Source organism: Physcomitrium patens, chromosome 5, assembly GCF_059467195.1.
Source record: "Physcomitrium patens ecotype Gransden chromosome 5, ASM5946719v1, whole genome shotgun sequence".
Classification (NCBI taxonomy): Eukaryota; Viridiplantae; Streptophyta; class Bryopsida; order Funariales; family Funariaceae; genus Physcomitrium; species Physcomitrium patens.
The window spans coordinates 21,015,876-21,028,723 of record NC_143414.1 but is presented as its reverse complement, the minus strand read 5'-3'; the positions used below and the strand labels follow the sequence as shown (position 1 = coordinate 21,028,723).

At 44.6% G+C, this 12,848-nt stretch overlaps 1 long non-coding RNA gene across 1 annotated transcript; it reads left to right on the top strand.

Annotated features, from left to right (window-relative positions):
• The first annotated feature begins 11,157 nt into the window (after positions 1-11,157).
• LOC149989335 (uncharacterized) lies at positions 11,158-12,307 on the top strand. Its single transcript, XR_016503165.1, has 2 exons — positions 11,158-11,594; positions 11,886-12,307. It is a non-coding gene; the product is annotated as an uncharacterized LOC149989335 (long non-coding RNA).
• Positions 12,308-12,848: the final 541 nt, after the last annotated feature.

The window sequence follows — 12,848 nt, the reverse complement described above, 5'->3', positions numbered from 1 at the left end:
CTCTTGCTAGCCGCAATGATAATGTCAGTACGGTGGCCACTTTTCTATACGAGAACATTATGACTCGATTTGGGTGTCCGAAGGAATTGGTTAGCGATCGCGGCACCCATTCCATAAAATGCTACCATAGCAGCCTTGACGAACACATACGAAATCAAGCACAAGAAAACAACACCATATCATCCTCGGCCCAATGGGCAGACGGAAAAAACCAATGGTATTCTATGTGAGATTTTAACCAAAACAATTTCGGGCGCGAGAACGGATTGGGATACTAAATTGTTTGCGGCATTGTGGGGCGTATCGTACTGCATATGAAGTGACTACCAATTCCACACCATTCCGATTGGTGTACGGGCAAGAAACAATATTACCAATTGAATTGGAAGTTCAGAGTTTGCGCATTGCGTTCGACGAACGTCTTGGAGATAAGGAATCACTCCAATATCGGTTGGCAGAGTTGGACAAATTGGATGAAATACGGGCTACAGCTCTCTTCAACATGGAAGCAACTCAAAAACGGCGGAAGAGTTACTATGATAGTAAACTGCGTCCGAAGAGTTTTATGCCCAATGATTTGGGATTGTTGTATGATAGCAGGTTCAATCATTTTCCGGGCAAATTTCAAGTTCGCTGGCATGGGCCATATCGTGTGATTGAAGGGTTTTCCAATGGGTCTGTTCAATTGGAGGATTTCATGGGTCATCGATTCGCTGGCCGCATTAACGGGAACTGATTACGGTTATATCATACGTAAAACCCGGGTTTAGGGTTCTCAATTTCTGGAGGAAGTCACGTCGTACGTACTTAAGATAGACCTAATTAAGTGCGTTAGGGTGTAGGGGCGGCTGAAAGGATAGTCAGTGGTTACTAATGTGTCAGATGGGACGGCGGCCAGAAACGGACAGTAGGGGTAACATGTCTTTTCCCTATCACCACTAGGGAAAAGAATAGGAGTGGGGCACCCATGTACGGTCATTCTCAGGTGTCGCATTCTGTTATCGTTTCTTTTCGGTGTTACAATTTCGGCTGTTTCGGAGTAGTGGAGCGTAGTATGGACGGTTAGAGCTTGAAAGAGTGTGCGTCATGGCGATAGAGAGTGCAAAGAGAGCTACGGACAGAGAGGAAAGTGGCCGAAATGTGAAAGCTAAACGCAATGTAGGACCACCATCCGTAGTGATCGTTACCAATATGGAGCCTATGAAGCTGGAGATTTGCTGGACGTCAAGGAGAATACGAGATTTTCGAAACGCGCAAATGTTTCAGTTTTTGCGAAGGTCGGATACTTTGCCTTCAATTAATGTGGCATTAGTGGAAGAATACATCGCGAACTATGACCCACAGGATGGATCGAGCGTAGTACAAGGGCGCGTTATCGGTATCGATGAGAAGATCCTCGAGAAAGTACTGTTTCTTCCAGTTGGAGAGATTGCGGTGGGTGCTGAGGAGTCCAGTGACTTCCGACCGGGAAGTTATTTCAAAGCTGGCATGTCATCGTTTGAGAAGAACCAAGGTTGGCGGACGGCTGAGGCAATTACACCAGAGCTCATGAAATGGTTGCGCTTCGTGCTAAGGCGTCTAGGGTTGTATCGACACAACACGTATATGTCAAGACGGTTGATGTTTGCAACGGTAGGGACGTTTGAAGGGATGGTGTTCAATTGGGCAGCTTATGTAGCAACCCGTATTCATGCGGAAATGGGAGCCAAGCGCAAAATAGGGAAGTTTACAGCGTTGCTATGTTCAAATTATGTGTATGCTGTGATCGCGTACACATTACGGCAAACATCGCCGATAGAGGGAAGTCTTGAACCGGTGCCAGTGCCTCCGCAGCGAGAACGGAATTCGTTGGCACAGAATGTCAATACAACGGAGGTAATACATGAAATTGGGGAATCCAGTCGTCCAGTGGCACCGGAAACGGATCCCATTCGTTCGGTGGTGGAGGAGGAGAATGAAGTCCCCACGTTGTTAGATATCAATCAGTTAGCGTTTCCACAGGGCCGGCAACCGGAAGGCGTACATCTTAAAAATGCTCTATTGAAGTGCATTTCACAAATACATTGCATGGTACGAGCATTGGATGTAGAGGGCAGTGGTAAACAGGAATTAGAGGCAAGCAAAAAGGTGACATCGGAGCAGACCCGAAGAATTGAAGAGCAAGAACGGATCATCCAGGCGAATGCGGAATCCAAGCTGCTATTGGAGCGGAAAATTGGGGAACAACAGGAAGCTTGGGACAAAGAAAGAGAACGCATGGTGGAGACCCACAGGCAAGAACTATTCCGGGCTCGCAGTCATTCAATTCTGGAACTGGAAAAAGCGAAGGGTCAGTTGGTATTGGAACGAGAAAAGGCCGAGTTATTGGCGCAAGAGAAATTGGTATTGAGTGACCAATACAGATGCGAAACGGAGTGGTTACGGGCTGAAATTGAGGCCTTGAACGCCGAGGTCACAAGATTGGCAGAGGATTTAGTCAATATTGGTCAAGCACAGGTATCGACGTTGCCAGTTCCCGAAGTTTCAGAAGAGAGGAGTCACTTTCAGCGCCAGTTGGAATTGAGAGATGCCCAGATCCTGAAATTGGAAGCTCAAGTCCGTGAACTGGGCGAGTACAATGAAGACCTTTCAGCTCAGTTGAGGCGGGAGCGGATGGAAGGATTGGAGGAGGACGAAGATTTGCAGTTGGAACCAGAATCGGTGGAACCAATAACAGATACTGCGGCAATTGATTAATTAGATAGGCCAGAGGAATCGCAATTTTTGTAGAGATTTGTTACATAATTTTTGGATAGGTATCAATTGAGTGTTTGCGAGGACGCTGCACAGATAGGAGTGGGGCTATGTAGAATAGATATTAATTCGTTTTTGAAAGATATGGGTAAAATATAAACCCTAGTCCATGTAATAGGAAATTCAGGAGGATGGATGAGTGATTTAGTTCTTGAAAGCGGTTGATTACAAAATTACGGTTAGAATCTGGAGAACCAGGGGAGAAGTATATAGGAGTTGTAGAAGTTAATTAGGGTGCCAGACTGTGATAGTCATGAGCTGAGGGCCATCGCTGTGATAGTTGTGAGCCGGGGTAAGCTTGGTGCTACCTCTTTTCTTTTGTTTGTTATTTTCTTTGAATAAGAGGATTGAGAGTTTCTGAATATTGTGAAGTGAATTATGGAATGGAAATGTGATTGGTATTATTTGAGGAGAAGAAAGATTGATTGCTGAAATCTGATTGTAGTTCAGCAGAGAGAATCAGTCTGTGTTTGTGTGAAACACCGTAATGTGAATGGCAGTTCTGTGTGAAGAATTCCGGTGATGTGAATGAGGGTAATTGTGTGCTGAAAGCTGTGAGGGCACAGTATTACAGTTGGAGATTATGAGGGTGAATATATTGGTGGAAATAGCAGTTATTGGTATGACTGAATTGCTGTAAGGAAGAGACCGATAAGGTGAAGGAGGAGATTGTAGTTTCCTTGTGTGTTCAGATATTGAAAATAGAGACGATACATTCAGGAGGTAATTGATTGTGTGACCCTAACGTGAACGCTTCAGCAACTAGTCATTCCCCGTGTTCGAATCCCCCTATACGGGTTTATTCCCATTAGATTAATTTAGAATAAGTAAAACGAAATAAAACAAATAAATTGACTTGTGCATGGACGTAGCGGTAATAAACTCATCCATTTTAGTGTGGAGCGAGATTGTTTGAAGCAACGGTCTGAAATTCCCAGTGTTTGGATGAAATTTCCCAAAATTGCGTCCGACCAACGTCTTGGCGACGAGGACTCCCTCCAATATCGGTGACCAAAATTGGGAAAATTGGATGAAGTTAGGGCTACGGCTCTCTTGACCATGGGAGCTACACAGCGTCGACGTAAGAGTTATTATGGTAGTAAATCACGTCCCAAATCGTTTCTGACCAGCGATGTAGTGCTTCTTTTATGATAGCCGATTTCACAATCATTTTTTTTTGGGCGGCGGGGGGGGGATGTCAAGTCCGTCGGCATGGACCGTATCGTGTAGTGGAAGGGGTTTTTTTTTTTTTTTTTTTTTTTTCTTTCCTAATGGGTCCGTTCGATTGGAACATTTTATGGGTATCCAATTTACTACATGTACCAACGAAAATCGATTACGACTTTATTATACGTGAACCCGGGACGGGTTTCAAAAATTGGGAGGAAGAGGGCTTACCATGTAACCCTAAACCCTAAACCCTTATCAGTAGAACAGGAATCCATAGAACCATCCACGGACAATGTTGGAATTGATCAGTCCAGTGAGCCCAGATAGTGGAAAATTTTTGTGAGGGTTCGTTGAAGAAGTTTTATTTTACCGATTCCGTGTTTCTTTGTTTTCTTCGGAGAAGAAGAAGAGCCATGGATAGTTTTCTGAATGATGTGAAGTGAAATTCTGGAATGAAAAAAGAGATTTGATGTTGTCAAAGGAAGTATTTGAATTTATTTGTGGGATGAATACTTGTGTGGAAGTGGATGATGGGAAGTTATTGTGAAGAATGGTAATGAACGGGGGAATTATGATGCATTGAATATTGGGATTGGAGGAGGAGACTATGGAGTTTGAATTTGTGTGAAAAAGTGTAGGGAGAATGACAGTTGGATGTGAAGGGTTCCAGTGATTGGATTATGGAGTGATTGTGTGTTGTCTTTTGGGATGGTGTGGTATTACTTGAGATTGTTGTCACACGTTTGGAAAAGAGGAGAGACAGTGAAGCCATGAGATAGGATCATCGATTGTGATATTTTATTGGTTGGAAGAGTACACTGTTACGGAGCATAACAAGACGAGATCAGGTAAGATATGAATAAAACCTCATGAAAGAATATCAAAATGAGAGAATATGATTTTATATTCCTAATGATAGCTAAAATGAAAAGAATGGTTCCGGATGAGTATTGCTGGAATTCAAGATGTCCTTGGCTTCAATTTGTATACTAAAACTGAAGTGGAAGTAATCTAAAGACCAAAGTAAAAGTGATTCATTTTTAGAAGTTTATGAGAATTCTAATTTTAGTGATAATTCTTCATTAGGCCCATCTGCTGATGGCTGGTATGGAGAAGTAGGTTGGATAACTTCTTTACAGGGAAACGCAATTTTTTTCCAATATACTTCACTTTTTTTTTATATTTTTTTTCCCCACTTCTTTGCAAAAAGAACCTACTGAAGCCCGACTTCGTAGCCAAATCCCTTCGTCACTGTTATGGCTACCGGAATGGATGTCATCTACGGTACCTGTGATCCTGTCAGGTCTCGACCTAGTTTAGCCGTCGAATCTATTACCGCTTGCCCATCCGATGTAGACGTGGATGCTGTGTGCTTCATGGTGAACGTGCGTGATTTACCAGGTTTACTTGGAGAAATTGCCCGTCCAGCCAAACGTAGAATCCACGTGAGGGATTTAGAGTATTTTCAAACTTGGTTGCACGTGATTTCTGACCCCGTGCTTGTGAAGGTGAATGCCGGTGACACAGCTGGAGAAAGGCAGCTTCACAAGCGTGCCATTTGTCGAGAGCTGCGGAGGAACCATCGATTGGCACTGACTCTCAGCAATAGCAGCATGGTTCTTTCCAAGAGCCAAGTGAATGTCCCCGTTCGAGCCATGGTAGATGCGTTCCACGCTTGTGGGCATGTGGAGTGCCGAGTGGGATTCTTTGGAATGAAGTGGGCCTTCCCGAAGGCCCAGCCTAAAATTGACTTGTTTGTGGAGTATCACATGATCCTTCATGGCACAACAACCGTGGTTGCAAGGAACCAGTTCGACATTGGGATCGTGGTGCCAACAAGAACGGTACATATCTTTGGCTTTGGTGAAAGTCAATTCCGCCCCCATCGAAGGTTTAGGAAGGCAGACGTGTACGAAATGTTCAACACCAGAAAGCTTGGTTCTCTGGAATTTTGCATCCATGGATGTAAAAGGATCGGGAAAATCAAGATCTACCAAGAGCTGTGCCACGAGGTGGTCGCCGCAATACCAAAGGACAACTTGGATGATGTACCGAAGACCATGCGAACCATGCGCACTCGGGTGGAACAAGTTGCAAACTTATCACGGGCTTGGGAACAATATGATGGCAATGACCTCAAGGAGCGCCTTCTGGGTACCAGGATTGAAATCACAGTCCTTGGTGTGCACACGATTGCTGAGGCCTATCGCATTTGCCTCGCCTTAGATGTTTTAAATTTGGGGGGCATCGAAAAGATGTTGGGGGGAACCTTTTTGGTCCGACACATTTCCATCGATGAGGTCCTTGGAAGCTTGAGGTCGAAGGTCCAACAGCTGCAAGGGTTGGTGCAGGGTGGGAATGATACAAAACCGAGCATTAGGATGCGATCCGCTCTCACCGAGGCACGCCAGGCACTAGGATGGAGCGGCAAAAACATGAAGTGCCAGCTCCAGGAGGCTCGGGAGTGGAGGCAAGCCATGGTGGCCCAAAATAAAGAAAATGAACGCCCTTTGTATCAATACGATGGTTGGGAGTTGGACGAAGAAGGGATTCGTCCTTTGATTGTGGACTTCTTGCACAATGCATCCTGGCAGTACCACAGCAGATCGAAAGACCTGGACCCTCATCCCATCATGCTACAAAAGATAGAAGGGGGAGGATATTGGAAAAAAGATGGTATCTATGTGGATCGCGTTGGTGGCGCCCGTTTCTTCATCAACAAGTACGGACAGAATTGGAGGCGGTATGTAAAAGCTAGGCCTTAGGACTCATGTGCAGGGGGTTACGTCTAAGGATTCATTCAAATCAACGACCATAAGAATGAATTGGGGTTTTAATGTTCAGGATCAGGGGTTCCTAAACACTAAACGCTAGTGAACTTGGAATTCCACTAGTCTCATAGATTTTTAAAATAAAACTTTACAGACTACAATATTATGCAAAAATATACTTTTACTGATTTTTTTTTTTTTTTTTTTTTTTTTTTGATAACATACAATGTGATTGCTTGAGCAACTATAGGAGATTGTTGTATTTGCAGGTCCAGCACTTGGCATTTGGTTATCTGGGCCTCTCACGAGTTCAATTGATACTTCTGTTGTTGGGACAGCATCGCCTTGGAACTTGTTGCCCTCCATAGTATTGAAGATTGAGTGAGAGAATGTGGTGAGGAGCTTCGTTCACCGGTCATTCTCTTCTTTCTTTTTTCCTCCGACGGCAACAATAACTACTATTGCTTTTCCATTTTCTTGTTTTTTGTCACACAAGACCGGGAACTGTTTTGTGCAATCAAGCCTGCTACATCTTCATGTTTCTTTCTGTGGCCACTTCCAATCTTGATTGACGGGCTATTGACCGTGGGATCTCTCTCTGACTTTCTCCGTCTTTCTGTGCATGTGCGTGTGCGTGTGTGTGTGCGATGCTCACTCCACCAACGGATGCATGCAGGGCTATTCAACCTGGAATCTCTCTCCCACTTTCTCCGTCTTTCTGTGTGTGTGAATGTGTGTGTGTGTGAATGTGTGTGTGTGTGAATGTGTGTGTGTGAGACTAGAGTAACCTTTCTGGACTACTCTACCTTGAACTTAAACTTTAGTTATAATACTTATTCATGTCTAGGACACCTACTACAAAAGTCTATTTTTTTTTTTTTTTTTTTTTTTTTTTTTTACAGTCCAACTTTATCCTGGACTTTAATTATAACTTTTGGTCATGTCCACGAGACCTACTATAAAAGCTTATTCTTAATAATAATATAGTTCCGCCCTGTGCTGAACTGTAGTTATAACTCTTAGTTATGTTCATGACTTTCGGTTATGTCCATGACACTCATTACAAAACTGGAACATCTTTTTACTTTCTTTTTCTCTTTTCAAATATATTTTGTTTCTAAGTTTGATTTCTTTGATCTTCAGTATTTATTTATTTATTTATTTATTTTGTTTGTTTGTTTGTTTGTTTGTTTGTTTGTTTTTGTTTTGAGCGAAGGTTGTTGAAAAATCCAAAATAACGATGGAGAGGACACCGAGGGGAGGGAAAGAACTGGGTTTTAAGCTCATACATGCCTGGATATGGGAATACGTTCTGAAGCATACAGTGGGAGTGAACATTATACAGGAACTAACGAAGTTATTGCCGTTTCCTACAGGTGTTCTTAGATTGAGACAAATGTTGCTGATCAGGGACCTTACCCAGCAATTGGGCAATCCAATTCCGAACAAAATTGACGTCGACCTAGCTTTGTAATATCTTGAAGGACTCGAGAATTCGCTTGCCTCTAAACCTGCAGAAGAGTTGGAAGAGTCTGTGCGAGGAGGGCTCCTGCAGCCTGCATTAGAGAGGAAAGATCTCGAGCGACCTCTCTTGGAGCTGAAAAGCGAGCTCCGAACATCGCTTGGCGAGAAGAGAGTAGACGCCCAACAAGCGAAGGTCATCCGAGATGAATTTAGAGCTCTGGCGGCCAAGGCTTGGATTTTATTGGGTCCACTCATTTTGGAAGAATTTGCAGCATCCACTATTGCTGGGAAGCGGAGCTTGCGAGCCCAATCTTCGGTACGGTCCCCTCATCCAGTGGCCATCTCCGATTCTGAGGATCGCAGCTTCCATGACACACAAGAAACCTTGGTCGACAGGAGGTTCGAGCAGTTGGAAGGAGCACTTCGAGCATCACAAAGTGAGCTACAAAACATTCTGGATGTCAAGATTGTAGAGGTAAAGAGGTCGGTTGTAGTAATGGAAGATGCCCATCACTCGCTAAAGAAGCTTGTGAAGGATCAAGCAGAAGTATGTAAACAGCATGTGCGCTTGAAAAATCCAGGGACTACCTCTCAGTGTTTAGGACTCAGTGTTTTGAACCTGCCTCCTTTGGCACACGCACCAGGTTTGAAAGATGATAACATGTATGAAGATAAAGACAGGCCCTCCTCAAACGCACACTGCTCTCAGCTTTCCTCCGAGTACCCACATCCTAGTAATTCACAAGACCCTTATTCGTCTCCATCACATCCCCTTCTGCTCGACCCGGGCCTCCACAATACCAAAGAAACCGCCTGTGCCCTGGAATCGTCTTGGTCTCCTTCCAAAATCACAGTTAGGGTGGGCTTCATGCTTGGAGGGCAGAGGGAGAAGCGGCCTTTTCAGGAGATTGACCTTTGCGGTGAAGTGCTGATTTGCAATTCCGAGCAAACTGTACGTGAATGTAAACACGGTGAGTCTCTTCTTGGGATTGGGTCAGGCTCGACACAAAGACGAACACAAAAGAAATGGTCGAATGAGGAGGTTGAGCTTTTGAAGCGGGGAGTCCAAGAGCATGGGAAAGGACATTGGAAGAAGATTTTGAACGACAATGCAGATGCATTTCGTGGGCGCACTGAAGTCGACTTGAAGGACAAATGGAGGAACTTGGAGAAGTACGAGAGGCTGTGAGTTCTTCGGGGTTGCCACACTACTCGTGTAGGTGTGGACTTATACTTGATCAACCAAAAATCCTTCACAGCTGGTTTTCATTACTGTATTTTACATCACTTTCATTCACATGTCAAAGTATTCACATCACTCTCATTCTTGTCTCAATGTGATGTACGAAAATTGAGACTCATGAAAAAGCTCGGGTCCCCACAAACTGTTGTGGACATTACTTTGTGTTTGATTTCCGACCTATGCCAGGTTTTTTTTATTTCCTGGTCACATAATCTTTCACTTTTAAATTTTGATTTGTTATGTTTTCATTCATGATTCCTGCAAAACATGGATGAAGCCTTCGGTTGATTGCGGAATCAACCGAAAGTTGGATACCTGGTGAAGAGCAGCTTGAATATCACAACAGAGGGAAATTCAGATGGGTGGTTTTCAGGGTTCAGGGTGACAGTTGCGTGTGCCGGTGGCAGTGCTGCCTCAGCGAGTACTCAATCATTGTTTTCCTCGCTCAATTTATCTTTGTGAAGCTCATCTCAGTCACTGGCTCTTTCTTTCTCTTGCAATGTCTTACGGGAGCGCCTTGACATCCAACCAAAGGGGAGTGTTGGGAGATATCATCGTCTTCACAACACAATGAATTAGATGGAGCGTGTGATGAAAACCTGGTTACCAGCATGCTAGGCAGAGATCTACGGGCTCTATTGATTGTTGCAACGATCTCAACTCACTTGGGGGAGGAGCATGAATTGGTTTTGTTGTGCAAAGGTTATGCTTGTAGAGTGGGTAGAAAACCTGGTTTCTGTCAGACATTGGTTAGAGAACCTGGTGAAATAGATGAATCATCCATCGGGCACTGAATTCAGGAGGTAGGATGGATGATTTAGTCGAGAAAAGTGGTTACGTAAGAAATGTTGCTCCAAATCTAAAATGACATCAATTTCTACAACCACCCATACATTCCTCTTAACAGTCGAATATGAACCGTTTGTAATCTCGTCTCCCACAAATCTCCTATTCCACTCACTTGTCTTTCTTCCATCTCATGACACCATATCATGTAATACTGCATTGCCTTGACGGACCGTACATATCCACTGACTATGTTCCCATCACTGGATATATATCTTCACACTGATAACACATTCCGAAACTAATCATTTCTTCCACATTCTAAACTTGGACGCATCCAATTCTATCCATCTCTTATATGGATGTCCTTCACTGTTCAACCATTACAGCCAATACGGCACAACATCGTCCCTGACAATTGAACCACACCCATATCTTCGGTCACCGGCTTTCAATCTACCAAACGGAACTCAATATTCACGAATTCGATTTCTCACTCAACAACATAGAGATTCAATTTCTATTTCCCCTCACAATACTCTTGATCTACGTTTGTTCAACAATCGGAACGGATCCCAATCTCTCGACTCTGGAGTTACCTCAAAAGAAAACAAAACCAAGGAAAGAAAAGAAAAGAAAAAAGAAAAAAGACAAACAAGAGATAGCACCAAGCTTGCCCCGGGCTCTACGCTTTCACAGTTTTTGGGCCCCTTCTACTTCTTTCTTCAACAGGTTCGTACTTATCCCCGGATACCAAACATTACACATCCGATGTTGACTACTTTTTCCTTCCTAATCATCCATCAAACCTTCTAAACTATCCACTCATCAATTTACTGGCTTTTCTTAACCCTACATACAATGTATTGTAAGACACAGAAAAAAAAGAAAAAAAGAAAAAAAGAAAAAAAAAACAACAACAAAAAGGAAATCCTACCCATTATACTTGGCCCCGCTCCCAACTGTGCGGCGTCCTCGCCAACAATGAACTGGTAAAACCTTTTCTAGTGATTTTCCCTACAAATTTTCTACCACTCTGGGCTCGCCGGATTGGTCAACTCCAACATTCACTGGAAGTGGATCCCCACAGGTTCTGGCTCTAATGATGAGTCCTCGTCCTCCTCCGTTACTTCCATCGGCTCTCTCCGCGATTAGACTGATAAGTCTTCATCGTACCCTAAACCCAATTCACGAACTTGGGCCTCCAATTGCAGAATCCTGACAACCTGGTTGCTCCCAATTGGTGCTGCTGTTGCCTCACCTTCACCTCCAATTCACCGATTGTTGAAACTGGTGGGGCAGACATCCGTGACCGACCAATACTGGCTGGGTCACTCTCCAATTTTGTGACTACAGCAGCTTTCCAGGTTCCTATTTCTGCCCGTAACTCTTCCGTTTCAATCCAATATACTGGTCAACCAATATCCCCCCTTTTTCCTGTTCCAGTTTGGCTGCCTTCTCTCGTTCTACTTCCAACAGACGCTTCGCCTCTTCCCGTCCCAGAAGCCATGCCCTGCGATTTTGGAGCAGTTCTTGCCTTTCGCTTTCCAGTACAGTTCGAGTGTTTTCTTTTTTGTATTGTCCCAGGTGTAGTGGGAATCTGCTTGGTAGCATCATTTTCACGGAGCTCAAGACTTGTCTTTTTTGTGTTGTCCCAGGTTTAGTGGGAATCTGCTTGGTAGCATCATTTTCACGGAACTTGGGACTCGTTCGACCAAGTTTACAGATTTTCCTGTCCCACTTTGATAAGCAGTGATGGAACCATAGCCGCGGCTAAACCTGGTTACTCCTTAGTTACCACTATCAAATGTGGCCAGAAGAGAAACTCCATCTTTGCACTGCAACCAACAACTTCATCGACAGTTTCTATTCCCATGGAGGACGCATTGAACAAAGGGCACATAGGAGTTCCATGGTGGCAATAATGCCCTTACAGCATCAGATTCATTCTTTCCTACACCCTAAACCCTAAACCCTAAACCCTCCTCCTCCCCCCCCCTTCTTCCTCCACGTCCAGGCGACGACAAACAAGCAACTAACACTCAGTGCATGTGCTCAGACCGACCCTCTCACTCCCCTCCACACAACGACAGACAAGCAACAAACATTCAGTGCTCGGTGCCCAATCTCACCCTGTACACCGGAAGGAAAGGGAAGAAAATTTGAATGATGCATGGTGGGAGAGGGAGGGAGTGAGACACCGGGGCAAGGAACTGAGACAGGGACTCGCAATGGAACCGAGACTCGCACCCTCACAATGGGAGTGTGGATCGGATGCGACACCAGTTAGCGGACCTCGGAGTGGGTCCCAGTTTCGACACAAGTCCCAGTTCCACGAGTCCCAGGCTTGGCATGAATTCCACTCCCAGCGCGAGTCTCAGTCCTACGAGTCCCAGTCCCGGTAAGAGTCCCAGTCCCGGTAAGAGTCCCAGTCCCGGTAAGAGTCCCAGTCCTGCGAGTCCCAGTCCCAATAAGAGTCCCAGTCCTGCGAGTCCCAGTCTCGGCGCGAGTTTCGGTCCTGCGAGCCTCGATCCTGGCGCGAGTCTCCCTAGTCCCGTGACTCTCAGTCCCGGCATGAGTCCCAGTTCGGCATAAGTTTCTAAATTTTGAATTGAAATTTC